Genomic DNA, 27,624 nt, shown 5'->3' on the forward strand with positions numbered 1-27,624 from the left:
TATCATTTATAGGATGAAAGTTACAAATACATTATTGGGTTGTGTCTCTTCTTGGGAGATGAAACCTAAAACTATTATTTCATGATTTAGATAGAGCATGTGATTTTAATTTTTTTTTTATTTACTTCTATTATCATTTTTTCTTTGTTCTCTTGGTATCTTTTGTTGAAAAGCAGGGACGTATGCTTAGGAGTCAGCCCATTTCTGGAGCACTATATGGCAGCAGTCTTGCAAGAGCACTAGAGGGCAGCAGTCTTGCAAGAGCACTATAGGGCAGCAGTCTTGCAAGAGCACTAGATGGCAGCAGTCTTGCAAGAGCACTATAGGGCAGCAGTCTTGCAAGAGCACTAGATGGCAGCAGTCTTGCAAGAGCACTAGAGGGCAGCAGTCTTGCAAGAGCACTAGAGGGCAGCAGTCTTGCAAGAGCATTAGATGGCAGCAGTCTTGCAAGAGCACTATAGGGCAGCAGTCTTGCAAGAGCACTAGATGGCAGCAGTCTTGCAAGAGCACTAGATGGTAGCAGTCTTGCAAGAGCACTATGGGGCAGCAGTCTTGCAAGAGCACTAGATGGCAGCAGTCTTGCAAGAGCACTAGAGGTCAGCAGTCTTACAAGAGCACTAGATGGCAGCAGTCTTGCAAGAGCACTAGATGGCAGCAGTCTTGCAAGAGCACTAGATGGCAGCAGTCTTGCAAGAGCACTATAGGGCAGCAGTCTTGCAAGAGCACTAGATGGCAGCAGTCTTGCATGAGCACTAGAAGGCAGCAGTCTTGCAAGAGCACTAGAGGGCAGCAGTCTTGCAAGAGCACTAGATGGCAGCAGTCTTGCAAGAGCACTAGAGGGCAGCACTATTTCCTGCCGTGTAGTTCTCCGGATGGCTACCTAGGTTTCTATTTAACACAGAATATCATAAGCAAATTTGATAATAGAAGTAAATCTAAACTTTTTAAATATTAAATGCTCTGTTTGAATCACAAAAAGAACATTTTTGGGTTTCATATCCCTTTAACTTATTCCTATCCAGGAGTTCAATGCAGGGGCTGGCAACTTCTTATAAGCTCTGTGCAAAAGTATTACTTTAAAGTGACCAAGCACACAGCCTTATTATTAAATCAGTTTTGATAAATAATATAGATTGTATAATTAATATTAGTAACATTGATTACTTTTTATTCGCATTACTATGACTGACCAAGATTACAAGTGGTGCGCTAAACTAAATAAGGCAAAAAAATTAGCGGTATTGCACTCTCCATAGCGCTGCCATTACAAGTTACTGAAAAACCTTCTTTTGTTGTGCGATATGGTGCGATAAGCTCCATACTGCACAAAACCCAAGGCCTGACTCTACATGCTCGTGCACATTTTCCCCCATAGACATCAATGGAGAGAAAGTGTTAGAAAAAAACTATTGCAGAATGGCGATCGCCGTAACACAATCCCCATTGATGTCTATGGGGAAAAGAAACATATGTAAAAACTGAACACCCTAACATAAACCCCTAGTCTAAATACCCCTAATCCGCCGCCCCCGACATAGCCGACACTAAATAAAACTATTAACCCCTAATTCGCCTCTCCCCGACATCGCCAACACTAAATAAAACTATTAACCTCTAATCCGCCACTCCCCGACATCACCAACACTAAATAAAACGATTAACCCCTAATCCGCCGCTCCCCGACATCGCCAACACTAAATAAAACTATTAACCTCTAATTCGCCGCTCCCTTACATCGCTGAAACGGAAAAAAGTTATTAACCCCTAAACCGCCGACCCCCCACATCGCAACTACTATAAGAAACCTATTAACCCCTAACCCTCCACCCCTGACATCGCCGACACTAAAAAAGTTATTAACCCCTAAACCGCCGACCCCCCCACATCACAATAATATAATAAACCTCTAAACCCCTAACCCACCACCCCCAACATCACCAACACTAAATAAAGTTATTAACCCCTAAACCACGACCCCCCACATCACAACTACTATAATAAACCTATTAACCCCTAAACCGCCGACCCCCCACATCGCAACACACTAAATTAAGCTATTAACCCCTAAACCTAATACCCCCAAACTTTAAATTAAACTTACAATATAACTATTTTTAAATTAAAAAAAAAATTACCTGTGAAATAAAATAAACCTAAGCTTAAACTATAAATTAACCTAACATTACTATTTTAAAATAATAAAATAAACGAAAAAAATAAAAAAAACCTAAGTTACAAAAGTAAAAAATCCTAACACTATAAAAAAATTAAAAAAACCTAACATTACAAAAAAACAAACACTAAAATTATGAAAAATAAAAAAACCACTAAGATTACAAAAATAATAAACAAAATTATCCATAATAAAAAGTAAACCTTATCTAATACCCCAATAAAAACAAAAAAGTCGCCCAAAATAAAAACACCCCTAATCTAACAATAAACTACCAATAGCCCTTAAAAGGGCCTTTTGTAGGGCATTGCCCTAAGTTAAACAGCTCTTGTACCTAAAAAAATAATAAAGTACCCCCTAACTGTAAAACCCTCCACACAACCAACCCTCCAAAATAAAAAACCTAAGTGTAAAAAACCTAAGCTACCCATTGCCCCTAAACAGGGCTGTCTTTAATATTGACTGGGCCCTGGGCGCAAATTTTCTTGGGCCCCCCCATGCAATTTCGCTCTCCACCCCAACATCCCAAAAAACAACAAAATCAATTTTTTTTAATTATTAGCCCAGCAGTGGATTATCCACTGCTGAGCTAATCATTTAAAAAATGAAATAAATTGCAATATGTGAAACTGGACCTAAGCAGTACTAATAAGTAAATAAATATATCAATTCCTCCACTGTGGATTCATTTAATATTCTTTTGAATGTGATTCTGGTGTGAGATTAGTTGGTTAAAGAGATTTAGGGCAGCCAACAGGAGCAAAGCAAGGTAAAGACTGAGGAGGAAGCATGGAGGTGCCGTATAAGTTGTATAAGGAAGCTGTAAAATCTGAGACAGAGAGAAAACAAAAACTATAAAAATAAACCTTACATTAATGTGTGAAGTATCAGCATGACACTATACATCAGCCACAGCAACACCTGTCACTTCTTTGCTAGGAACAAGTTCCCTCTCACCTTGCACTAGACAATGCTGCATGGGGAGGGGTGTGTGTACACTTACTTATTCTTCCCACTGACACCTTTCTACAAAGCGCTGTTCCCCTAACAAACTTCAGTTAGTTGATCTTAGGGCCACAGCAGAAAGAGCAGGGCTAAGGGGACCAGCAGACTGGATGCTGTCTGTCCAAGGCTGCATGGATACAGTGTGAGATGAGTCACACAGCCTCAAGACTGAAGAGAGCAGTGTATGCAGCTGCAAAGATGCTCAAATCCTCACGTGCTTGCCGCTCCAGCTTTCTGCTGCATGAGCCTACAATCAGCCCTACCCAGAAACAATCCCCACCACCAGAGCAGTTACCTGGTAACAGTGGTAACCCCAGTAGGACCTTTTATGATGCAGTGGGAATGGCTGGATGCTGAGTTAGGGCTTTGCATTCAGTGCTGCACAGTGCACATCTAAAACAGCACATGGCAATAGCTTGGCATGTCACATGACACCGGCACGGTCTGGCACAGTTTAAAAAATATATATAAGCAGAGTACTTTTGACAGTAACAGTATTAGGACTGAATGTGTGTGTTCCCCATGTCAAATCAGCAGTCTGGTATGAACCATAAAAAAAAAATAAAAAAAAAAAAAAAAAAATTTTTTTAGGACTCTTGGGCCCCTCAACAGAAACTGGGCCCTGGGCAGCTGCCCCTTTTGCCCTGTGTTAAAGACGGTCCTGCCCCTAAAGGGGCATTTGTATGGGCATTGGCCTTAAAAGGGCAATCAGCTCTTTTGCGCCCATTAAAATAAAAAAATCCCTAATATAGAAAATAAACACCCCAAAAAATGGAAAAAAAAACTAACCCCAGAAAATGTACTCACAGTTCCTGAAGTCTGGATATCCATCTTTATCCAGGCGGCGAGAAGCCTTCGTCCAGGCGGCGACATCTTCATCTATCGCGGGGGCATCTTCTATCTTCATCCCGGTGGTGCGGAGCTGTGGTGGCACAGAGCTGTGGCGGTTCCCACCTCAGATCAGACCTTAAACATTGCATCCACTTTCTCAAACACCAAATCAGATTATTCTGTTTTTAGCGCATAGTATCTTACAATTGTTTCTATTTTCATATACGTGTTTTTCTATTAGAGTAATAAGTGTTTTGCATATTTTGACAGAATCTCGCCACCTTTTAGTTTGTGAGAAAAAAAAACAGCGAGATCTGCACAGTAAAATGTTTAGATAATACGTTAGACTAGCAGAGGCAGGGAAACTCATTTTAAAGGAAAAAAATTCACTTTGGATTTTTGAATTATAAATACGAATTTCCTAGTCTTTTTCGCATGTGAAGTGTAGTTTTTTAAAGTGCAATTTTAATATTTATTATACTTTTTCCATAAAATATGATATATGCAGAATTATTTTTTTTTCCACTGCAGATTTATATTTCAATATTACATTTATTCACTTTATAAGATTTTTAAATTACGATTTTTGGTGAGTCCTATTGTAATGTATGCATCACCTACACATACTTTAATGCAGAGAACACCCCTTTGCGAGACAGTATACACCAATTATAATTTAACTGCATGTAATAGACTACTATATAGAATAATATGCACAGATACTAATATAAAAATCTAGTATAAAACATTTTAAAAACTTACTTAGAAGCTCCCAATTTAGCACTGTTGATAAGGTTAGTCTGTAACACCCACTGAAAGGGGATGAGAGCAGACTCTACCCCCTCACCTGCATATTAAAAGATCCATTATACAAACAGAATTAATGTGACGTCTGTATACATCAGTATATATCTTAAACATTGGGGCTTGGTTAGGAATCTGAAAATCAGCACAATGTTATTTAAAAATAAGCAAAACTATACATTTTAACAACAAAAAAATGCCAGATGGCCTACAGAAATGGATCATCTACAAAATATTTATGCAAAGAACAATCTAGTGTACAATGTCCCTTTAAGGTAAAATTGTCTTTATAGAATTACAACAGAGGCTTGATAGTACTGGTGAGATTTCTTATAGAATCTCACAAGCCCAAAGAGCTTTAGAGCATTAGGTCCCATGTTTCTACAATGGATACCAAGAGAAAGGTAAATTTGATAACAAAAATAAACTAGAATCAGTTTTTTAAATGGTACCCTCTGACTAAATCATAAGGTTTCACTTTTATGTCCCTTTAAGATAACTGTTATTCCTCCCCTAGTGAAATTCTAGGGTATGTTGCATAGCCCTCTCTTATATCAAAGGGGTAAAAACAATGCAAATTACATTTCTGTCTAAAATTACCAAACACAGCATTTTTCCCGGACTGATAATTTTGTGCAGAAGGGAACTCATTTTTTTTTTTAAATTTAACTTCAGAAGGTTCAACAGCAGGACATAGGCGCTCGCTGCCCAACAGTGTTTTTTTACTGTAGCATGAATGCCCTGCGGCAAGCACCTGACCAGCTCAGCCTGGAAAATTCTTTACAAATGTAAAAAGCAAAAACATGTTTGCATTATTAGTTTAGCGAGAAGCAGCTTAGACCTTTGTTCTCAAATATTCATCCTACTCTTTGGCTAAATAGCCCCCCCATAGACCATTTCCCCTTATCTCCCCCCTCCTCCCCGTGGGGACTGAGCTTTTGTAATATTAACTGGAATTTTTGGACCCATGTTGTGAGTCAAAGCTTATGTAAAGCTGCGTGTAAACACGTACGGCCGGGTAAAGAGTTCAAAAGTGCTACATTGCTGTGCAAAATATGAGACCTGTCTATGTGTAAAACTGATCACGGGTATAATATATTGATATTGAGATATATAGATATATATATATATATATATATATACACAACAACATTTTAAATTATGGGGAGGCGAGAAGTGAGTTTAAAATCCTCCACTAAGCACAAAATATAGAGAAAATAACTTGTGTAGTTTATTAATAAATCTAGACAAGCCAGAAGGCTTGTTTTTCCACAGAAAACCTATGAATTACAGTGTTTTCAATGCAGCAAAGGATTCTGGGTAAGATATGCAAATGAGGTTTACAATGACTCACTTCTTTACTTCAGTCTGCTTTTATGAAGACTCCCTTTACGCCATAGCATCGCTGTTCATACAGCTTCTAAATATATCTATACACTAATCGCGTTTGTAACGCGTCTGTCGCCGTCGGCAGTTGCACACGCATCCTCAAAGGAATGTTGGCAGCGCGAGGCAGCCAACAGAATGTTTTCACCTGGATGCAGCGAAGCATCCAGGATTCTTTCACCACCCTGCCATTTTCGGAATCCACCGGGATGCAGCGAAGGCAAACGGAGCATTAAAAAAAAAAAATAAATAACCGCCCCGCAATTAGTATTAAAAAAAAAAAAACCCTTACCGTCCGCAATAAGTATTTAAAAAAGAAAAAAACTAACCGTCCGTACGAACTATTTAGAAAAAAAATAAACTAACTGCCCGCACAAAGTATAAGGAAAAAAAATAAAACATACCCAATACAACTATTAACCCCTAAATCTGCCAACCAGATCGCAAACTACATAATACATCTATTAACCCCTAATCCGCCAACCCACCACAACACATTAACCCTACTTTACCTATTAACCTATTTACCTATTAACTCCTAAACCGCGAACCCCCGCAAAAAACAAATTTAATGACTAAGCCCTCCAACCTAACACCCCCTAAATAATTAAACCCTTAATTACATTTAAAAAAATACTACATTACAATAAAAATTAAAACAAATTACATTAAATTAATCTAAAATTACAGAAAATAAAAAAGCCTAACATTACAAAAAATAATAAACAACACTATCCAAAATAAAAAAAAATAAACCTAATCCCTATGGCCTAGATTTGGAGTTTGGCGGTAGCCGTGAAAACCAGCGTTAGAGGCTCCTAACGCTGGTTTTAGGCTACCGCGGGTATTTGGAGTCAGTCAAAAAAGGGTCTAACGCTCACTTTTCAGCCGCGACTTTTCCATACCGCAGATCCCCTTACGTCAATTGCGTATCCTATCTTTTCAATGGGATCTTCCTAACTCCGGTATTTAGAGTCGTTTCTGAAGTGAGCGTTAGAAATCTAACGACAAAACTCCAGCTGCAGAAAAAAGTCAGTAGTTAAGAGCTTTCTGGGCTAACGCCGGTTCTTAAAGCTCTTAACTACTGTGCCCTAAAGTACACTAACACCCATAAACTACCTATGTACCCCTAAACCGAGGCCCCCCCACATCGCCGACACTCAATTAAAATTTTTTAACCCCTAATCTGCCGACCGCCACCTACGTTATCCTTATGTACCCCTAATCTGCTGTCCCTAACACCGCCGACCCCTATATTATATTTATTAACCCCTAATCTGCCCCCCACAACGTCGCCGCCAGCTACCTACACTTATTAACCCCTAATCTGCCATCCGCACGCCGCCGCCAGCTACATTATAGCTATGTACCCCTAATCTGCTGCCCTAACATCGCCGACCCCTATATTATATTTATTAACCCCTAACCTGCCCCCCCACAACGTCGCAGCCACCTACCTACAATAATTAACCCCTAATCTACTGACCGCAAAGAGCTGCCACCTACATTATAGCTATGTACCCCTAATCTGCTGCCCCTAACACCGCCGACCCCTATATTATATTTATTAACCCCTAATCTGCCCTACCTAACATCGCCGACACCTAACTTCAATTATTAACCCCTAATCTGCCGACCGAATCTCGCCGCTATTCTAATAAATGTATTAACCCCCTAAAGCTAAGTCTAACCCTAACACTAACACCCCCCTAAGTTAAATATAATTTAAATCTAACGAAATTAATGAACTCTTATTAAATAAATTATTCCTATTTAAAACTAAATACTTACCTGTAAAATAAACCCTAATATAGCTACAATATAAATCATAATTATATTATAGCTATTTTAGGATTTATACTTATTTTACAGGTAACTTTGTATTTATTTTAACCAGGTACAATAGCTATTAAATAGTTAAGAACTATTTAATAGCTAAAATAGTTAAAATAATTTCAAAATGACCTGTAAAATAAATCCTAACCTAAGTTACAATTAAACCTAACACTACACTATCAATAAATTAATTAAATACAATACCTACAATTACCTACAATTAAACCTAACACTACACTATCAATAAATTAATTAAATACAATACCTACAAATAACTACAATGAAATAAACTAACTAAAGTACAAAAAAGAAAAAAGAACTAAGTTACAAAAAATAAAAAAATATTTACAAACATAAGAAAAAATATTACAACAATTTTAAACTAATTACACCTACTCTAAGCCCCCTAAGAAAATAACAAAGCCCCCCAAAATAAAAAAATGCCCTACCCTATTCTAAATTACAAAAGTTCAAAGCTCTTTTACCTTACCAGCCCTGAACAGGGCCCTTTGCGGGGCATGCCCCAAAGAATTCAGCTCTTTTGCCTGTAAAAAAACCCATACACTACCCCCCCCCCCCAACATTACAACCCACCACCCACATACCCCTAATTTAACCCAAACCCCCCTTAAATAAACCTAACACTAAGCCCCTGAAGATCTTCCTACCTTATCTTCACCTCACCGGGTATCACCGATCGGTCCTGGCTCCAAAATCTTCATCTAAGCCCAAGCGGGGGCTAGACATCCATCATCCGACGGCTGAAGAAGTCCAGAAGAGGGTCCAAAGTCTTCATCCTATCCGGGAAGAAGAGTAGATCCGGACCGGCAACCATCATCTTCCAAGCGGCATCTTCTATCTTCATCCGATGAGGACCGGCTCCATCTTGAAGACCTCCATCGCGGATCCATCCTTCTTCTCCGACGACTAGACGACGAATGACGGTTCCTTTAAATGACGTCATCCAAGATGGCATCCCTTGAATTCCGATTGGCTGATAGGATTCTATCAGCCAATCGGAATTAAGGTAGGAATATTCTGATTGGCTGATGGAATCAGCCAATCAGAATCAAGTTCAATCCGATTGGCTGATTCAATCAGCCAATCAGATTGAGCTCGCATTCTATTGGCTGTTCCGATCAGCCAATAGAATGCGAGCTCAATCTGATTGGCTGATCGGATCAGCCAATCGGATTGAACTTGATTCTGATTGGCTGATTATATAAACACATATACTTTTATCTATAGCTCTCTTTCAAATGCACTAAGCTATTATTTTTACCAATTTCTAAGGCATATGTAAAAGCATTGCAACAACATCAAAGTCAATTATTGGAAAATTGTTTGTTAACAAGTATTATGTATTTAAATATTTGCCTAACATATTATCTGTTCAAGAATGTAATCTGCTGCTCAGGACCTCTAAGCCAGGTGTGCACGATGTCATTACAAAACCTATCAGTGTAAGTTTACATTCACCAAAAGGGTTAACAAGACACCCTTCCTGATTGGTTACCCACACCCTTATAAGGACACTGACCAGCAGAGACCATTATCTCTGATGAAGCGCATGTGCCCATGCGTGAAACGTGTAAGATAGGAGCTTACCAAGTGTCTGATGATAAGCCTGCTTCTAAATAAAACTTCATTTCATCTACTTTAAAGACTCAGCATTCCTTTTTCCTCTTTTGTAAGCATCCGGCGGTAGGAGGATCCGCTGTTAGCTGAGTCTTCTTTTTGAAGCTGGATACTGCATCTCAACCAAGATTTTTTGGAGTACTCTCTGTTCCGCTTTACTGCCACCATCCTACGGACTATAATCCTACTACCTCACAGGGACCCGTAGAGCCACGCAAGAAGCTTTTAAACATCTTTAAGCAATTATTCCTATCACCTCCATTGCGAATACACTCTCACACATAGTGAGCCAGCTTCTAACCTAGAAACTATATCCCAAGATCCCTTTTCCAGGATCTTTTAGCCTCTCTAGTTTCTAGTCAAATAGATTTTTTTCAGGCCTATCCCTATAATATCATTTATTTACACTCATACACAAGTATATCAATACACATAGACACATTTGCTTACCATTATGGCTGAAAGTAATATTCTCACAGGAGTAGTAGATATAGACAGAAGAAAGCTAATAATGAGTACAGCACTTAAAGGGAACTCCACCAGAACAGATGAACCTTTGGAGGGGGATTTAACTAACATCTTTTCGGATTTAGAAAATAAGAAATACAAAGAAAGCAACCTTTGGTGGGACATAGAGTTCCTAGAACTCTATATTAATGAAAGAAAAGTCCCTAGGGGACTAAGGATGAAAAAGTATCCCTCTTTTGCATTAAATAACCAGGATTTCATGGATGAATGGAATAACAGTTTGACCAACTGCTCCATCATCTTAATGAAGCAGCTGTTAAAACATAAAAAAGAAGAGAGGGATTCTTTACTAGTACAAATAGAGGAGATTGTAGAGTCACTAAAACCATTTGAACAGACAAAGAAATATATAGACTATAAAACACAATTAGACACTACCATGCAACAACTAGATTCCACACTATCAGAAAGAGAAGTGAGTAAGTACCAAAGGGATGTAAAAGATTACGAATTAGACATCGTATATTCATGGCAAAAAGATAGACCAAATAGGCAAAAGGGTCATTCCCAACACAATAACCACAAAAATAAGAATAAGAACAAAAACAAAAGAAAAGGTACTTTTAACCACACACCCAATGCCAAACGAGTCACATTTTCAAGTATTGACACAGACAATATAGAGGGATCACTGACTACAGAGGACATACAAGCACACACCTCAAATGAAGAAACAGCTAGTCATGACATCCCAGAAGGTAGACCAAAACTATCAACACTAGTACAAATACCTATCACTAGTAGTACACCAAAAAAGGATCTACCACTACGCTATCCAAGCAGAATAAAAAAGACAACACAAAAAAAGTAGGATCAGTAATCAACTTGTCTAGTACTATTCTCACTAGTTCTCAAATTAGTTTGTTAAACAAAGGGTTATCCTTTGCACCTTCCACCAATTTTGATCTATTTTCCACTATACTGGACATTAATGCTTTGGTTAGAAAAATCACTCTATACAAACACTTTTCACAAATAAAAAATACTAGAGATACACAAGAGAACTGCACATTGTTAGAAAACATACCACATAGAGAGGTACACTCTATAGGTCTAAAATTCACTGATCTATGTGATCTGAATACACTAACTTCACTACAAGCAATCACACTTAGAGAAGCTAGTATTTATGATTCCATTCCTAAACCTAAAATCTAAACATATACTAAATCGCACTTTTACCCAGTACACAGTAGGAGCGAAGCAATAGAAATGTTTCAGAATCTTGTAGAGTTAGAATTCACTAGTCTGCACTCCACTATAGAGTCTGCATCCACCACAACCACTAATCCTATGAGCAAACAAAATGTATCTATCAGCGAACAACAAGCACTAAAGTCACTCAGTAACAATAATGACATAGTGGTCACCCCAGCGGACAAAGGCGGTGCAGTAGTGATCCTCAATACTGATGACTATAGAAGAGAAGTATATAGACAACTTAATGACAGAGAGACATATCATAAGCTTACCTATAACCCCACTAATAAGTATAAACAAGAGCTTTATAACTTATTAGATTCTGCGGTAGAAGAGGGGTTTCTAAATCAAGAAACAGCAGACCATTGCCTGGTAGAGTATCCCATCATTCCTACCTTTCGCATAGTACCGAAGATACATAAATCTCTCATTGACACACCAGGCAGGCCCATTGTGGCCAGCAGAGGTTCACTATGCGAAAGGATAGGAAACTGGCTAGACAATATATTACAACCCATAGTCAAGTCTCTACCTGGATACATACGAGACAGCACACATCTCATACAACAAATTCAAACCATCACATGGCAGCAAGATTACACTTGGTTATCTGTTGATGTATCAGCTCTGAACTCTAGTATCCCCCATGAGGAAGGTCTTAAAGCCTTTACATACATGCTAAAGAGACACACCAGTTATCCTGAAGAATTTATTACATTTCTTGAAGAACTTACAAGATTCCTTCTTACACATAACTACTTTGTCTTCGAGGTCCAGTACTACCTCCAAAAATGTGGCACAGCCATGGGAGCCAAATTCGCCCCCACCTATGCAAACTTATATATGGGGTATTTCGAACATCTGTATCTTTTTGGGGGTGGACTGGCCCTTGATGACAAAGTAGTAGTATATGGCAGATTCATAGACGACCTAATATTTATCTACAAGAAAAATACTGAACTCACCATTCAGGAAATCATTGATTTCTTTAACAATAATACATTAAATCTGTCATTTAAGCATCAAAATAATGACAAGATCATCAATTTTTTAGATCTTACACTAGAGCACAATGATGAAGGAAACATTACCACTAGCACATTTAGAAAACCCCTATCAAGAAATACTATACTCAGAGCCGACTCTTGTCATGCCCCACACATGCAAAAAGGCATTCCCAAGGGCCAATATCTAAGATTGCGGAGAAACTGCAGTTCTCTCCAATTATACCTTAAACAAGCAGATGAACTCACTAACAGACTTATATCTAGAGGCTACAAAAAAAGTGTGTTTCTCAAAATTAAATCTCAAGTAGCAAGGATAGATAGGGTTACATTACTCAAAAACAACAAAAAAACCACAACAGGCACAACTAACAGTAGCAACAACAAAAATTTCACATTTACAGAAGATATCTGTTTTGTAACTAAATACAGCAATCAATTTTATACCATTACAAAGATCATCAAGAAATATTTACCAGTTCTCAATAGTGACATCACTTTGAGAAATAAATTACAAAAACATATAAGATTTGTAGCCAAAAAAGCACCAACCATACGTGACAAGATCACACACAAATTCCATAAAAAAAATCTTACCAACCAGCAATTGGCTAACCCCTTCTAAAGGTAATTACAGATGTGGTCATGTACCATGCAAAAGTTGCAAATATACTGAAAAATGTTTAACGTTTAGTTCTTCAGAAACACACAAAACATATCCAATAACTGATAGAATGGACTCAGGGGCGTATTAAGGCATAGGCCAACGAGGCCGGTGCCTAGGGCAGCAGATTTTTAAGGGGCAGCAGAATTTTGAGTCCCTAGGGCCACTCTACGGAACTCAGGGCCGGGTGGATAAATCAACCAATTACAAATGACTCAAATGGCTGGCCCGGCTATTGCTATCCTATGGGATTGTATGTGGGTGCGCATGACGGGGTGACAGTGGAGGCGGAGCTCACTTGCGCAGTCTGGCCTGGACTGAGAGGGAATGCGGTGCTCTTCCTGGATCCACCACGTGGTTGAGACTGACACAGACTACACACTGCAGTGTGCACTACACAGTGACCACTGTGAAACAGCATATGCCTTTTTTCCCTTCAATACATCTTCATTAGGCATTAAAATACTTAAACGGATTAGTCACTAAATACTTGTACATTTACTGTTTGTCTATCTGTCATACATGCAAAGATTAAGTATTTATTGCTGAATCTATACAACTATGTGACTTAAAACACAACTGAAAATATGTTGTATGCATTTAATACATTCAGAAACAATACAAGTATATACTTTATTATGATTGTATCATGTGACTTTATCCCCTAGGATACAATTCCTAAACCTATCATAACTACTGTTGTATTTTTTAAGTACTTTTAAAGGCCAGTTTGTATATTCATTACATATTTATCCAAGCAGATATTTTGCTTAAATAACTGTCAATCACCAAAGAAGATGTTTAAGGTTAAATAACTACCTACTGACAAACTATCATACAGTGAATGATATTTTTTTCTGATATAAACACTTTAATCATCTGACTTGCAAAATAATGTCTTAATATAAATATATATGTGTGTGTGTGTGTGTGTGTGTGTGTGTGTGTGTGTGTGTGCGTGTGACCAGAGTGAATGCAAGCCCTAGTGAACATCTACTTAAAAAGACATATTTTTTTTATTTTTTTACACCCTGCCCCAAAAATATTATGTCTAAAAAAAGGCATTAAACCTGGGGTGGGGTGGGGGGTTTGGGGGGCAGCAGAGTTTTGAGTGCCTAGGGCAGCATACAACCTAAATACGCCCCTGAATGGACTGTACGTCCACTCACATAATATATCTAATTACATGTACACGTTGTCAACAACAATATATAGGGATCACGACACGCCCACTGAAGGACCGTATAAGAGAACATCTCTTATCAATAGAAGAGGAATTCCCTAGGACACCTGTGGCCAAACATTTTCATACACATGATAACAAACTTAGCCATTTTACATTTAAAGCCATAGAACACATAACAAACAATCCACTAGGGGGAGACAGAAACAAGATGTTGTCCAAAAGAGAAGTATATTGGATATTCATGTTGCAAACTAGAGCACCACAAGGCATGAACAAAAGATATGATGTTAACCTATATATAGAGTAAGCAAGATATGTTTCACTCACATATCTTAAAGAATCCTCATACACTGATTTTAAAATACACAGATAAAACTAACATCAACACACTATATATATACAGCATCACATCTTAGGTTCATCAATAATATGGATACAATCATTTTGAATCCAGTAATAATCAAACTTACAATCTATTGGGCTTAGTCCATGAGTTCCTATAGCATACACATAGGCATATAGGTCAATTCCATATACCCTACTCTCTCTTCTCTGTTCCCACCAAAGGTTTGCTAAAATTGCTAAAATTGTCTGTGCTTTATTTATTTAAGCATGACCTATCCCTCCCAAATTAAAAAAGGAATCAAAAAGGATTTAAAGAAAGAATTAAAAAATAATTTTTCATATACCACTTCATGAGAAAATGTTTTTAACATAATTTATCTATTGGCCATATCTTTTTATCTTAGCATTGTTAAAACCATCTAGTTATGAACCAACCATTTAATATAACCCAGTATTCCTTCTTTAGGGTTAGATTTAAAAGTACATTTGTAATCAATACTACTATTTAGTCTTCCTTATAGTTTCATAACAAACTATGTGAAATATATTATATATAATATCACATCAGCTAGGGGTTCGATACAGAATCCTCTAGTCAATAAGAGTGCTATTTTTTAGATATTTCTACAACATCTCAGAAATGTTATTAATCATTTTAATGAATCATCATGTTTTGTACATTGCTGTTGCTTTATAGTGAGCTATATAATAGTTGTTATACATAACTGTGGCTTTATAGACAGCCACATAATGTTTTCTCTCTGCAAGTGACCATCTTGGTCCACTTTAACAAAAGCTGATAAAGTTCACTATGCTTTCTCGCAACTGTTCTAAATTTAAAAAAATGAAACACATTGCTGTGATTTTACAGAGAGTTATATAATGTTCTTCCTCTGCATGTGGCCATTTTGGTTCACTTCAACACAAGCAGACAAAGTTTAACATGTTTTCATACAACTGCCCTATTTCAAAAAACGAAAAAAGAAAAATATTTGTATATAAACACATATACTTTTATCTATAGCTCTCTTTCAAATGCACTTAGCTATTATTTTTACCAATTTCTAAGGCATATGTAAAAGCATTGCAACAGCATCAAAGTCAATTATTGGAAAATTGTTTGTTAACAAGTATTATGTATTTAAATATTTGCCTAACATATTATCTGTTCAAGAATGTAATCTGCTGCTCAGGACCTCTAAGCCAGGTGTGCACGATGTCATTACAAAACCTATCAGTGTAAGTTTACATTCACCAAAAGGGTTAACAAGACACCCTTTCTGATTGGTTACCCACACCCTTATAAGGACCCTGACCAGCAGAGACCATTATCTCTGATGAAGCGCATGTGCCCATGCGCGAAACGCGTAAGATAGGAGCTTACCAAGTGTCTGATGATAAGCCTGCTCCTAAATAAAACTTAATTTCATCTACTTTAAAGACTCAGCATTCCTTTTTCCTCTTTTGTTAATAAATATAATATAAGGGTCGGCGGTGTTAGGGACAGCAGATTAGGGGTACATAGGGATAATGTAAGTAGCGTCGGTTTACGGAGCGGCAGATTAGGGGTTAACAATAATATGCAGGGGTCAGCGATAGCGGGGGCGGCAGAATAGGGGTTAATAAGTGTAAGGTTAGGGGTGTTTAGACTCGGGGTTCATGTTAGGGTGTTAGGTGCAGACGTAGGAAGTGTTTCCCCATAGCAAACAATGGGGCTGCGTTAGGAGCTGAACGCGGCTTTTTTGCAGGTGTTTTTGAAGCTGGCCGCTTCCGTAAACAACTCTGGTATCGAGAGTTGCAGTGGCGTTAAATATGCTCTACGCTCCTTTTTTGGAGCCTAACGCAGCCATTCTGTGGACTCTCAATACCAGAGTTATTTTAAAGGTGCGGCCAGAAAAAAGCCAGCGTTAACTACGCGGGTCGTTACCGACAAAACGAAAATAAAAAAGCCCCCCAAAATAAAAACACCCCCTAATCTAAAAATAAACTACCAATAGCCCTTAAAAGGGCTTTTTGTAGGGCATTGCCCTAAAGAAATTAGCTCTTTTACATTAAAAATAAACAGTCCCCCTTAACAGTAAACCCCCCACCCCCTAACACTAATAAACCTAAACTACCCATTGCCCCTAAAGGGGCATTTGTATGGGCATTGCCATCAAAAGGGCATTCAGCTCTTTTTCACTGCCCTTAAAAGGACTTTCAACTCTTTTGCAAATTGCCCAATAAACCCTAATCTAAAAAAACAAAAGCCCTCCTCGGTGGCAGCGGTCCTCAGCAAAGGCGTGGAGGTTCCTCTTCATGCGATTGTCCGCCGCACACTGAAGATTGAATTCAAGGTACCCGGGGTACCTTGCATTCCTATTGGCTGAAATTTTCAAAATCAGCCAATAGGATGAGAGCTACTGAAATCTTATTGGCTGATTTGAACAGCCAATAGGATTTCATTAGCTCTAATCCTATTGGCTGTGTTTTTTTAAAAATTCAGCCAATAGGACTGCAAGGTACCCAAAATTGATTGCGGTACCTTGCATTCAATATTCAGTTTACGACAGACATTGGATGAAGAGGAGCCTCCATGCCACCGAGGAGCACTGCCGCCGAGGATCACTGATGCCGCCACAGATGACCACTGCCGAGGATCGCCACATCTGGGGAGACTGCTCCGGACCTCCACTACGCTCCGCCTTCACTGAGGATGAAGATGATGGACCCGCCTGGAAGAAGACCTTCTCTGCCGGACTTCTGAAACCGTGAGTACCTATTTGAGGCTTTAGTGTTAGTTTTTTTTTTTTTGGGGGGGGGGTTGTTTTTTTAGATAAGGGTTCATTGGGCAATTTAAAAAAAAAGCTGAATGCCCTTTTAAGGGCAGTGAAAAAGAGCTGAATGCCCTTTTAAGGGCAATGCCCATACAAATGCCCCATTTAGGGGCAATGGGTAGTTTAGGTTTATTAGTGTTAAAACATTTTTATTTTGGGGGATTTGGTGGGTGGGGCGTTTTACTGTTAGGGGGACTTTGTTTATTTTTAATGTAAAAGAGCTGATTTCTTTAGGGAAATGCCCTACAAAAAGCCCTTTTAAAGGGATAGTAAACTCAAAAAATATTTAATTTTTTTTAAAAACATCATTAAGTATTATAAATATTTACAATAAGTACCTATTAAAAGTTTCCTGTCCTTTTCTTGCTATTTCTAATACAAATTCCATATTTCGCCAAACCCAGTTTTTCCTCATTATGCATACCCTATAAAGATGTTCTACCTAGGTAGAAACATCATGGTGGCCCGCATGCGCATTTAACATAGTTTCTAAGTAACGCATGCGCATTTTGGTTCCCCTCAGTTTATTCTTCTGTGGCACGTCATCAAAAAGCAGGCCGGACATCTGGATTGTGATGTAGACATTGGTGGGCGTGGTGCACCAGAGCGCTCTCAGCGCTGAAGATTCACTGCTGGCTGAAGGTGATTGTTCTAACTTCTATCAAAATAAGAAGTCCAATGTTTTGGAACATAAATTATCACAGCCTCCACGCTAGCCCAGCTTCCCCCAGCCCCACCGTCAGCCGTCAAACACCACAGAGATTCACTGTGACATTTTTATTTCCTGTCTAATCTCAGTGTATTCATGTAAAATAGTCAAATGTTTTCCCCTACTCCTGAGCCACAGCAATGACAGGGTTAATGGGGATCCTGACATCTGTGCTGGACAATGTGACTCCTGCCCCCCCCCCCCCCAGTGACAGGCTGTGATCCCACTGACCCCTCGGACCCCAGTTACTGAAATCATGTGTGTTATTTATTAACAACCAGCTGCATGTGCAGTCACTTCCTGCAGTGCTCGAAATCACAAACATTATACAATTACACTACACGCTCCATAGCACTGCACCTCCTTATAGCAGTATCTCCATATATACTATTAGACATTGGTGGGCGTGGCGCACCAGAGCGCTCTCAGCGCTGAAGATTCACTGCTGGCTGAAGGTGATTGTTCTCCTGTCAAAATAAGAAGTCCAATGTTTTGGAACATAAATGATCACAGCCTCTATGCTAGTCCAGCTTCCCCCAGCCCCACCGTCAACTGTCAAACACCACAGAGATTCACGGAGCTAGCCTGCTCCCCTCAGAATTACTCCCAACCATCAAACCCACAAAAGTGACTCCGGAATTTTTTTTGTTATAATAAAGTTTTTTCTATATGAAGTCCGGAGTCACTTTTGTGGGTTTGATGGTTGGGAGTAATGCTGAGGGGAGCCGGCTAGCTCCGTGAAACGCCCACCAATGTCTAATAGTATATATGGAGATACTGCTATAAGGAGGTGCAGTGCTATGGAGCGTGTAGTGTAATTGTATAATGTTTGTGATTTTGAGCACTGCAGGAAGTGACTGCACATGCAGCTGGTTGTTATTAAATAACACACATGATTTCAGTAACTGGGGTCCGAGGGGTCAGTGGGATCACAGCCTGTCACTGGGGGGGGGGGGGCAGGAGTCACATTGTCAAGCACAGATGTCAGGATCCCCATTAACCCTGTCATTGCTGTGGCTCAGGAGTAGCGGAAAACATTTGACAATTTTACATGAATACACTGAGATTATCCAGGAAATAAAAATGTCACCGTGAATCTCTGTGGTGTTTGACGGCTGACGGTGGGGCTGGGGGAAGCTGGGCTAGCGTGGAGGCTGTGATAATTTATGTTTCAAAACATTAGACTTCTTATTTTGATAGAAGTTAGAACATTCAGCCAGCCTGGCTATGAATATTAAAATGTAATGGGCAGAACCGCATCCCTATTGGACGGTGCACGTAAATAATTTTACATAAACCCTGCCTATTTTTATGGGAGGTCTTTAATGCTCATTTTACAGAAATTAAAAACTTAAATTAAACATATTTAGAAGCTTCGTTTCAGTAAGAAAGTAGCTTGATTTAATAACATATATTTATATAATTATAATAATTAATTATTTTCTTAATATTTTACAAAGATTTCTAACCCTTTAAGGGCTGTTGATAGTTTAATATTTGATTAAGGGGTGTTTTTATTTTGGGGAGGATTTTTTATTTTTATAGGGGTATTAGTTTAGGTTTAATTTTATTATTTTTGATAGTTTTGTTTATTTTTTTCTGTATTTTTACTTTTTTATTTTTTGTAGCTTGGGGGGTTACATTTTTAAAACATAGACTGCCCTCTGGCAGGTTTATCAACTAGTATATATATAAATGAAACAATTAATTATTGTTCATAATGTTAAAATCAGCTATAAGCTCCACACAAAGCAATTTATTTTAGAATCAAAACACATAATGACATTCGATTGTTTCAAAGGAAAATTACACACACATTTATATATATATATACACAAGCACACACTCATATGGAGTCGTCCATTCAGCCTATATAGTATTTTTTTAAGGTCAGTCACTTTTGTTGGATGAGAAAGTCTGGCTCACAATCGGCATTCTAATTCATCCCAAAGGAGTTCAGTGGGGTTGAAGTCAGGGCTGTGTGCAGCTACTTGAGTTCCTCCACATGAAACTCTGTACAAAGGCACAGTCATTCTGGAACAGGAAAATACATTCCCTAATCATGTGCAACACAGACAACTAATTTTGTAAAATCTCTTAGTCTGATGTAGCATTAAGATGACCGTTCACTCCCAGCCCTGGACCAATATCTCTCCTCCACCAAGCTTTAGAGTTGGCTCTACACCTTCCTGTAAGTAGTGTGTATGTAGTGTGTATGTAGTGTGCAAGTAGTGTGTATGTAGTGTGTAAGTTGTGTGTAAGTAGTGTGTATGTAGTGTGTATGTAGTTTGTAAGTAGTGTGTATGTAGTGTGTATGTAGTGTGTAAGTAGTGTGTATGTAGTGTGTATGTAGTGTGTAAGTTGTGTGTAAGTAGTGTGTATGTAGTGTGTATGTAGTTTGTAAGTAGTGTGTATGTAGTGTGTAAGTAGTGTGTAAGTAGTCTGTATGTAGTGTGTAAGTAGTCTGTATGTAGTGTGTGTTAGTAGTGTGTATGTAGTGTGTAAGTAGTGTGTAAGTTGTCTGTATGTAGTGTGTAAGTAGTCTGTATTTAGTGTGTAATTAGTGTGTATGTATTGTGTATGTGGTGTGTAAGTAGTGTGTATGTAGTATGTATGTAGTTTGTAAGTAGTGTGTATGTAGTGTATATGTAGTGTGTAAGTAGTGTGTAAGTAGTGTGTATGTAGTGTGAAAGATGTGTTTATGTAGTATGTATGTAGTGTGTAAGTAGTGTGTATGTAGTGTGTATGTAGTGTGTAAGTAGTGTGAATGTAGTGTGTAAGTAGTGTGTAAATAGTGTGTATGTAGTGTGTATGTAGTGTGTATGTAGTGTGTATGTAGTGTGTAAGTAGTGTGCATATAGTGTGTATGTAGTATGTAAGTAGTGTGTAAGTGCTGTGTATGTAGTGTGTAAGTGCTGAGTATGTACTGTGTAAGTAGTGTGTATGTATTGTGTATGTATTGTGTATGTAGTGTGTAAGTAGTGTGTATGTAGTGTGTAAGTAGTGTGTATGTAGTGTGTATGTAGTGTGTAAGTAGTTTGTAAGTAGTGTGTATGTAGTGTATATGTAGTGTGTAAGTAGTGTGTAAGTAGTGTGTAAGTAGTGTGTATGTAGTATGTATGTAGTGTATAAGTAGTGTGTATGTAGTGTGTATGTAGTGTGTAAGTAGTGTGTATGTAGTGTGTATGTAGTGTGTAAGTAGTGTGTAAGTAGTGTGTATGTAGTGTGTAAGTAGTGTGTATGTACTGTGTAAGTAGTGTGTTTGTAGTGTGTATGTAGTGTGTATGTGGTGTAATGTAGTGTTCTCCTGGAATCTTCACACTCATATTCTTCCATCAGACTGCCAGATAGTGAAATAGGATTAATCACTTCAGTGTATATGTTTTCACTGCTCCAGTCCAGCGGCCGCTTGCTTTACACCACTGCAGCCGATGCTTAATGTCGATATGAGACTTGTGTACAGCTCCTTGGCCATTGAAACCCATTTCATGAAGCTGCGAGCATACAGTTCTTGTGCTGTTTTTGCTTCCTGAGGCCGTTTGGAATTCTCTTGTGAATCATACAATAGATGTTAGGTGATTTTTACGCCCTATGTGCTTCAGCACTATGCAGTCTGTGAGTTTGTGTCTAACACTTTGTAATTGGGCTTTTGTTGCTCCTAGAAATGTCCACTTCACAATAACATCACTTACAGTTGACAAGGCCAGAGCTAGTAGGGCAGAAATGTCACCAACTGACTTGTGGCAAAGGTGGCATCCTATGACAGTGCCATGTTTAAAGTCACTGAGATGTTCATTACGACCCATGATACTGGCAGAATTTGTCTATGGAGATTTCATGGGCTGGCGAGTTTTTTATCATCATGTCCTAAGTATTGGTCTTTGAGCATGCAGTTGTAAAGAGACTATTTACTGCGGGCTAACAGGACATGAGACTAAAATGAGATATAAAATGCAGTGTAGTCGTCTGCCTTACCGCGGCCCTGGCTGTTATGTGCATAACGCTATATGCTCAGCAGGTCTACCGCACAGTGAAAGATATGGTATCCAGCAGTGATAAGTTTCACAAGAAGCAGTTTTGCAAACAAATGTGTAGTATAAAGTGCTTATAATCAAATAATAAATGGACAAATTGGACTAAGTTATATAAAATATGTTTGTAAAACCAATAGCTTGCAGAAGAAACTTGGTGTAAATCTGCAGCGTCAAAAATGGGGAATTCAAAACCACGAATTTTGAATAACCCTTCATTATAATCAAAGGAGTCACATCTATCTTGTAACTGGTCACCCATCGGCACATAGGACAAACTACACTGTGAAAGATAGAGGCATCACAAAAAAAATGCCTTCAAAAACTTTCAGACCGAACATATAAGAAAAAAATGGGGAAAAAAACAACCTTGATAAAACAGTCTACTATGCACAAAATAAACACTGAAGAAAGTTACAGGGGGGGGGGAAGCATGAAAACCTTGTCATTCTATCTAGCGAGACCATTTCTATAGAAAAGCAGATACACAAATATTTTATGTACTTATATAGCTGATATTTACGTTGTTTAAAGACTGGGACCAGTAGCACAAGAGATGTGTTTCAGGCCAGAAACTGGAGCAGATATGTTCCTCAATGAGAATGGTTAACTGGAACTGATGAGCAGATATGTTCCTCAATAAGAATGGTTAACTGGAACTGATGAGCAGATACAGTAAAATGGTCAGGATAGACGCCAACGTCAGAAGCTGAAAAAACCAACAGGAACCATATATCAAGGCAAAGGGAGCAGGCAAACAAATAGACCATTTTACAGTTAGCCAAGTGGCAGTCCAGAACAGTTGACATGAGAGAAGGGTAAGCAAGAAGCAAGGTCCAGGTAGCCAGCTGGGGCAAACCAAGAAAATTAGGACAAGGACAAAATTGCCAGGGGCTTCATTATAGCAAGCACGGAGTGAATTACTCATAAGCCTTTTAAAGCTTTGTGTGAACATTTTAGTTCTAAAACTGCTACAGGGTCACTTCCAACATGACCCAAACAAATAAGGCTCCTCTTAGTGCATATCACACAGGGAAGACTGTTAATATCAGTATACCCATAACATTAATTGTAGGGCATTCCTTCATTGCATATGTGCTACAGCAAGTATTAACCTCCTTCTTTTCTGACATCAGATGGCACATAAAAGACACCAGGGTACCAGTCGCGTTAACCACCACTCTCCTCTTAGTGCAAACTGAATGCAAGGGCTAGGGTGAGTGGAACTCAATATGCAGGAATAGACACAGTCATTTAACAGGCTTTAATAAAGCAAGAGAACAAAAACTAAGAATTGATCAATACCAAGGGTAAAACAAGAGCAGAGTCTAGGAACAGGACAAAGATCAGGTACCATGAGTAACTAGCTACCTAGGGGAAATCAAAAACTAAGTCCAGGAACAAGACAAATGTCAGGTACCGTGAGATCAGTCCAGCAACTAGGTACCAAGGAGTAAACAACAAACTAGAGGTTGGGTACCGTCCGTGAGATCAGTCTAGCAACTAGGTGCCAGGGAGGAAAACAGGAGTAATGCTCACCAGGTATAGGTGGGCATGCAGGTAGGTTACCACTGGTACAGCAAGCACAGGAGACTCAGCAGACACAGGATACTGTTGGTGACGCTACCACAGTATACCAGGTAGGTGCAGCATGTACAGCAGGATTCAGGTAAGCTGCCACTGGTACAGGAAGCACAGGAGACTAAGCAGGCAGAGGAACAAGATACAGCTTGAGACTCGGCAGGAGCAGGAACAAGGTATACCTCTCAATAACTAAGTACAGACTGGATTTATATAGGAACTCCCACACCTGTAGCCATTTAGGTGGGAGTTCCTGTAATTATGCATGGCCCCCTTTAAATTAGTGTAGCATGTGGCCATGCACGCCTAGGGAGAGCAGCAGCTGCTGGAGAAGATGGACCTCTGTGTTCCACTGGGGTAGGAGTTGTAGGATCGTTCAGGTAAGTTTCTGACACTAAACCACCCTCCAGTATCTCAGGACCTGACACCATGTTGGAACCACATTTCTGAAGTTGCAGTTATAATTGTTTCAACTGCTTAGCAATAGGCTCTTGTTTCATATGGGACATATCATGTATTGGGCACTTGAGGCAACTAGAAACAGGAATGCCCAGAAAAAAATCTGTAGAAATTAAAGGTAAAGCAATGCTCAATCCTGACTTTACAACAAGTCCTCATGAATAATTATAAATCTAGAACATAATTTTCATATATGTTGCTTTAATTACATTATCTTTTCATACAGCACAGAGAATAATCCACCATTAGTTATGTCATTCTGATATTTCTACATCAATTCCATATAGGGTTGCCAGCTGCAATACACATTAATACCTTTGGGTGACTAGACATGGGTTGTAGTTGGGGGTCACACAATAGCCTCCCCAAAAGCTCTTCCTTAGACTGCACCCTTGACTACATTGTGCATATTTTTACAACAGAACAGTCATTGTATCCCTTTGTCTGCCAGTAACGTAAAAATCAATTTTCCGAGTTGGTTTCCAGTAACACATGAACACTTAGGGGCATATTTATCAAGTTCTGTATGGAACTTGATGCCGTGCGTTTCCGGCGAGCCTTCAGGCTACCCGGAAATAGAAGTTATGAAGAGCGGTCTAAAGACCGCTGCTCCATAACCTGTACGCCTGCTCTGAGGCAGCGGACAGGAATCAACCTGATCGGATACGATCGGGTTGATTGACACCCCAAATCTGCAGGGGGCGGTATTGCACAAGAACTGCTGGTGCAATGATAAATGCCAAAAGCGTATGCTGTCGGCATTTATCGATGTGCAGCGGACATGATCTGCAATATCGGATCATGTCCGCTCGCACATTAATAAATAGGCACCTTAGTAACTTGACCTCAACAGAAGTTATTTAACACCTTCAAGACTGTCAGTAGCACATGTGTTGTTGGATACCCTTGTTGGCTCCCAGCAACATAGCTAGGAATGTGTATGCAACAGTGTAACTTCTTTTAGAACCATATTTATATTGTATAGAGACATACAAGGGCCTTTAAATTTAACTGACACTCTGGGGACTTTTAATAAAATGAACAATTAAGTGTCCAACAGACAAGTGAATTAGTTGACAGCCGAATGCACAATTGTCACAAAAATGGGATTTTCGTTTTCGTAACCGAAAATGAAAATTCAAATGCATACAACAACTAAAATGAAAGAAAATGAAAAATACTGACGAAATTCATCAATATTCATTTGTTTCCTTTAATTTATTTTTTAAAGAACTAAATACTTACCTTGGCGTGTTGGCTCCCAGGACCTGCACTAAAGTTAGCCAGGTTTTTAACTACAAACTAACTTTTCACCTGTAGCTTTGAAACTTTTTTTAAACGAAAAAGAATGTGAATATTTAACGAAAATTTGTTTGTCTTTTAGTTTTAAACAAAACGATAACCGAAAAGTGCTGATAACAAATATTCGGAGGAAACAAATTGCCTCGAATATCCAAAACGAAAAATTCATCTGAAACGCGATTTCTGGCCTGTACGTGTCTAGTGTCCAGTATTTTTGTGTAGATTTTATTGGACATCCTGCAAAAATACTGAACACCTGACAACCCTAATTCCATCAATAGCCCGCTACCTCTTTGTGCACGTCCACAGCTAGCTAATATTTATAAAGATCACTCATAAAGTGCTGCTGTTTGTGACCTTAGTGTTAGGTATTATAAAATGACTGATTGAATGAGGGAACATTCATTATGGAAGAATTAACCTCAGTTTACATCAGTCAGGAGCCAGAATCACTCATGTCTTAGGCTTCACGTCCTGCTGTTTGTGTTACCAAGACTAATGAGCTTAATGAGCTGGAATGCACATTTATGCAAATGACACGTCTAGGGCAAGAACGGGCCATGCCCGTGGCAGAGGATTGTTGTTTATAAGACAATTAATATTACAAAGTCCCAGCATGTTAATTTATTATTAACTAAGATCATTTCTCACTCCTATAGCGTTTCTGATTGGACCCCTAAAGTGTAGTTGAAATGTTTTGTCGCCATTATTTCATCAAATACTAGACATACTACAGGAGATGTATTAATATTTAAAGGGATATACTGTAAAGCTGCACTTAGAAAATTAAAGTCACATCCAAACCAGCAATGCACTGCTGGTCTGGAGCAGATTAGTTCACGGTTGCTGAGCTAATCAGAGGTGAATATGTGAGTAGCCTTTAATCACTGTCCATGTTTAGCTCAGTATCAGCCCTGTATTGCTGCTCAAGAGCTGATTTTTACTATAGTTGTAATTCCTTTGTAAGGGTTAAACACATACAGCTAGATTACAAGTTGTGCGTTCGTGTTTTAACGCAAAAAAATTTGGTAATTTCAGAGTTAGTCCCGCACACGTGAAAATTACGTTTTTTTCATAGGACTTACATAGCGCTGCCATTACGAGTTTTGTGGTGAGGCTAAAAAGCTTGTGTTGCAGCCTATACCGACAAGTTCCGTTTCGCAATATAAAAGCAGCAGTTATGAGTTTTACGCAACAAAGCTGTTATATAAAACTCATAACTAAACTGCTACAAAGTACACTAACACCCATAAACTACCTATTAACCCCTAAACCGAGGCCCTCCCGCATTGCAAATACTAAAATTGGTGGCTTGTAACTAGTGACGTGACCTCGTTGTATACTATAATTGACAAAGAATTAGGGATCTCATCAGTAAAGAATATTTTAGAAAAAGATGACTCGCTAAATAGTAAACAACTTGAATTTATCTTGGAGGGTATTTCTATAATTCTAGAAACCAATTATTTCTGGTTTAATCACAACTATTATTTACAAATAGGCGGTACGGTGATGGGCACCAGATTTGCGCCCAGTTATGCCAATTTGTATATGGCTAATTGGGAAAATCAGTATATATACAATTCCCACTGGGCGCAATATCTGGTGTCCTATCAACCGCTACATAGACGACCTGTTTTTAATTTGGTCAGGGAGTGAGAGTCAGCTCTTAGAATTTATGGAATATTTAAAAACCAATGAATTTAAAGTAGCCCTGACATGGAATTAAAGTAAAACCAAGGTAGAATTTCTTGACCTCGAAATTTATATTGAAAATGATATACTAAAATCTAAAAATTATTTTAAAAGTATAGATGTCAATAATTATATTAGTCTTGACAGCTGTCATCAAAGGCATTGGCTAAAAAATGTACCAAAAGGTCAATTTGTTCGCTTAAGGCGTAATTGTAAAGATAAAGAGGTATATAGGGCTCAATCAACAATTCTAAAAGAACGCTTTTTAGAAAAAGACTATTCAAATACATTCTTAGAAGAAAAAATAGAAGAAGTAATAAATATGGATAGGAGTTAGTTATTGAAATATAAAACTAAAGATAAAAATAATATGGAAGGGTTACAAAATAATCTTGCTAATAGATTGATTTTCCAACACAGTACACAAAGTA

At 38.5% G+C, this 27,624-nt stretch overlaps 1 protein-coding gene across 1 annotated transcript in view; it reads right to left on the bottom strand.

The window, feature by feature from the left end:
- Positions 1-27,624, bottom strand: part of FBXW5 (F-box and WD repeat domain containing 5) — a 256,286-nt gene that overhangs the window by 180,504 nt on the left and 48,158 nt on the right. The gene's annotated exons all lie outside the window — the stretch shown is intronic.

The sequence above is a fragment of the Bombina bombina genome, chromosome 12, assembly GCF_027579735.1.
Source record: "Bombina bombina isolate aBomBom1 chromosome 12, aBomBom1.pri, whole genome shotgun sequence".
Classification (NCBI taxonomy): Eukaryota; Metazoa; Chordata; class Amphibia; order Anura; family Bombinatoridae; genus Bombina; species Bombina bombina.